Below are 3822 nucleotides of genomic sequence, written 5' to 3'. Positions count from 1 at the left end.
GCTTACAGGTTCAGAGGGTCAGTCCATTATCATCCAGGCAGACCATGAGGCTGGAGGAGCCAAAAGTTCTACATCTTGATCCAAAGGTAGACAGGAGAAGACTGGCTCCCACATAGCTGGGAGGAGGGTCTCAAAGCCAATCTCCACAGTGACACACTTCCCAAAGCCACACCTACTCCAACAAGGCCACACCTCCTAATAGTGCCACTTCTTGGGCCAAATATATACAAACCACAACATAAGAGTTGTTTTAGCTAGAGAAACTGCTAAATTATAGCAGCCTACATACTTTAAGGATTTATTGACCTCATAATGGAGGTCAGAAAATGTGCTGCATTGGAGAAGAGGATTTGCTCTTGTTTCAACAGGAAGCAAAAAGCTGTGGATTCCTTCGAAGTTAATGAAGATTAAATTTCATCAGGGCAGACCTCCTGAAAATCTTGGCTGCTGATGTGGAAGAAGAGACCCAGAAAAGCAATGAACAGGTGGCATGAATACTGATCCCCTTACCTAAGCAGCAGCCAATGAATATTTTTTGGCTACCTAATCCTCCTGACTTATTATTTTATGCCATCCTTTCATAATGCATGAATGGAGATTTATATTTACAGGTTGGTTATGCAGTCCAAACAAACATAGAGCAAAGAATCATCGTTAGCTGATTTGTGTGCACCCCACATTCCGCATATGTGCTAATGCTGCAATTTCCCTGTGCTATTACCTTTAAAGGTTTGTGCTATTTCAGAGCAAAAGGATCAGATGCCAATGAAGAATAAACAAGTAGCCCATGTGGTCCAACATCACAAACTGCCTCAATTTCTGTTTTTGAAGTGAAAGTTTCTGGAAAGGGGAATAACAATCGAAATGTAAATAAGAAATACTCAAGTTAATAAATATGGGGGGGAAAAAAGAAAGTTTCTGGTTGTCTCATATGAGGCAGACTTAATGGTGCTTTGCTCAGGCAAGACCTGTGGGAGGACTCATGATGTTTGGAGAGATTAGAAATAGGTCTCAATGGAGTATAATGGGGCACTTGCATAGCTAGCCTTGCAATGCTTCCTTGGTCTTGAGTCTTTGCTGATCTTCACTTCATTGAGAGAGGCACGGCAGAGAACTTCTCCTGGCATCCTGGCTGGTTCTGGTCCCTCCCATTGACTTGTGCTAATTTGGTGGAGGCCTGGTGGTTTCTGCTGGATCATGCTGCTGCTGCTTGGTGTCTGGTGACACTTTGGAACTGGACTGCTGGTATCCTGACAAACAGAAATTGGAATTTCCCCAAAGAACTCCTTCTAAACAGGTCCACATCCCCTTGTCCTACTTACCATCTTTTCTCTCCCATCTGGATGGTGGGCTATAAGGGGGTGGGGGTGGGGCAAAGCATTTGATAAAACTTATTAAAGTAGGTTTTTAAAAAATCTAAGCCTGTATGTTTCCTCAAAAAATGCATCCAGGACAACTTCAAAGCAGCTAGCTCAGATGATCCAGCCTCACAGACTGCTTCAGTCAGCTCTGCACTTTACTATTCCATGGAGCTTGGACAGTGGAAACAGCTAGTTCTCCCAGGACATGACCATTATCCCTATATGTCTCCAAAAGATGCCTTCAGCTCCAGATAGCAGAAAAGAGTCTGAAGAACACAACACACTCATTCCCGAGAGGTGGGGTAGGTGGGTTTTGGTCATTTGGTGGGTTATGGGTGTTTGACATTGTGTAGGGAGATCGGTTACAAGTTGTTGTTGGGGGTTGGGGATTTAGCTCAGTGGTAGAGCGCTTGCCTGGGAAGCGCAAGGCCCTGGGTTCGGTCCCCAGCTCCAAAAAAAAAAAAAAAAAAAAAAAAAACAAGTTGTTGGTCATGGTGTTGGGGAGGGATGACAAACTAAAGAAGGTTAGATTCAGGGTTTTCTCTTCCTCTTTCTCCTCTCTATCCTTCTTTCCTATTTAGTGTTAGGAGGAAAGGGGAATGAAGGGGCAAAAGAGGGGATGAAGGGATGATAGCAAAAAGAAATGTGGATAGTTGTATATTTCTTAGACTAAAAAAAGCACCTAGTTTCAAATATTTTATGGGGTTAAGGATTTTTAAATATTAGTAGGAATTTTGCCAAGAACCAGCCTCAGTCTGCAGAGGAGCTCTAAGGGAAGGGATTTCTGAGACTAGTGAAAACAAATGACTCCAAGTCAAATTATGGGTCCAAGTTGGTGGTGACCCATGCTCTGCTCAAGACTGCTTTCCAGGCTGCTTTCTCCCTGATCTGCTTTCTTTGGAGATCTCCAAACAGCTTTCTCTCTATGTTCTGCTCAAGACAGTTCTCCAAACAGTTCTCTCTCGCTATTCTAAAAAATTCTCTGGATAGCTCATTGCAGATCATAAGCCCAGTCTTTAATTTTACATATCAATGCAGTCATTTACTCCTGGTTCCCTTTTGATTATGCTATGAATCAGCATCCCATGACCCAGCCCTTTTATTCTTAGGAGACAGCAAGCACAAAGGTCTTTTTGTTTGTTTGTTTGTTTGTTTGGTTGGTTGGTTTGGTTTGGTTTTAACATTGCAAAAGAATTCAGAGATCTGCCTGCCTCTGCTAGGCAAGGTAGCAGCTAGTGTTCTCATGCTAACTGTGCTACCCAAAAAATCCTGTTTACAATGTCCAGCATGTAGGCTAGGGAAGCCTGCCCCGAGTTGCCTCTGATTGGGAAATAAAGTTGCCAATGGCCAATGGCTGGGCACCATGAAAGAGGCAGGACTTTTAGGATGCCCAGGTGGGCAAGGAACATGGGGAGAGGAAGAAGGGATTCCACCATGAGAGGGGTGTAGGATGGATTGCTCCACGACCGGGAAGCAGAGAGATCAGAATTAAAGGCCCACTGACATGTATGGATCCAGGGAAGCAGCCCCAGGGGCCAGTCCTCGCTTGGGTCTGGAGAACCAAAACTCCATATCTCTTTCCAGTGCCTGCAGTGAAGATGCCCACCAATCCCCAGCAGCCAAGCCCTCCAATGCCAAGAACCCACGAGTCTTCTTTGACATGGACATCGGTGGGGAGTGAGTTAGAAGAACTGATTTAGAATTGTTTGCAGACATTGTTCCCAAAACTGCAGAAAAATTTCATGCACTGTGAAAATTTTGAGAAAAGGCACTGGATCCACAACTGGGAGACCTCTCCATTTTAAAGGATGTCCTTTCTACCAAATTATTAAGAAGTTTATGATTCAGGGTGGGGTGGAAACTTCTCAAATCAGAATGAGACAGGTGGAGAAAATATTTATGGGGAACAATTTGAAGATGAGAACTTTCATCGTAAGCATGACCAGGAGGGTTTGCTGAGCATGGCAAATGCAGGCCCCAATTCAAATGGTTCTCAGCTCTTCATCACCACAGTGACAACTCCTCATGTGGATGGGAAACGTGTGGTATTTGGTCAAGTAATAAAAGGACAAGGTGTGGCAAGGATGCTTGAAAATGTAGAAGTGGATGGTGAGAAACCTGCCAAACTCTGTTCTTGCAGAATGTGGAGATGAAAGAAGGGGATGACTGGGGAAGATTCCCCAAAGATGGCTCTGGGGACAGTCATCCAGATTTCCCCAAGGATGCAGACACAGATTTAGAATTGTTTACAATGCTCCAAACCAACCAACCAACCAACCAAACAAACAAAAAGACCGTTGTGCTTGCTGTCTCCCTAAGAATAAAAAGGGGCTGGGGCTGGGGATTTAGCTCAGTGGTAGGCGCTTACCTAGGAAGCATAAGGCCCTGGGTTCAGTCCCCAGCTCGGAAAAAAAAAAAAAAAAAAAAAAAAAAAGAACCAAAAAAAAAAAAAAAAAAAAAA

General features: G+C 43.9%; 1 pseudogene; it reads left to right on the top strand.

The window, feature by feature from the left end:
• Window positions 1-2865: 2865 nt before the first annotated feature.
• LOC116893149 lies at window positions 2866-3527 on the top strand (annotated as a pseudogene).
• The last annotated feature ends 295 nt before the right edge of the window (window positions 3528-3822 follow it).

Source organism: Rattus rattus, chromosome 2 (genome assembly GCF_011064425.1).
Source record: "Rattus rattus isolate New Zealand chromosome 2, Rrattus_CSIRO_v1, whole genome shotgun sequence".
In the NCBI taxonomy this organism is placed as follows: domain Eukaryota; kingdom Metazoa; phylum Chordata; class Mammalia; order Rodentia; family Muridae; genus Rattus; species Rattus rattus.
The sequence above is the reverse complement of the archived record's forward strand: the minus strand, read 5'-3'. Positions and strand labels throughout refer to the sequence as shown.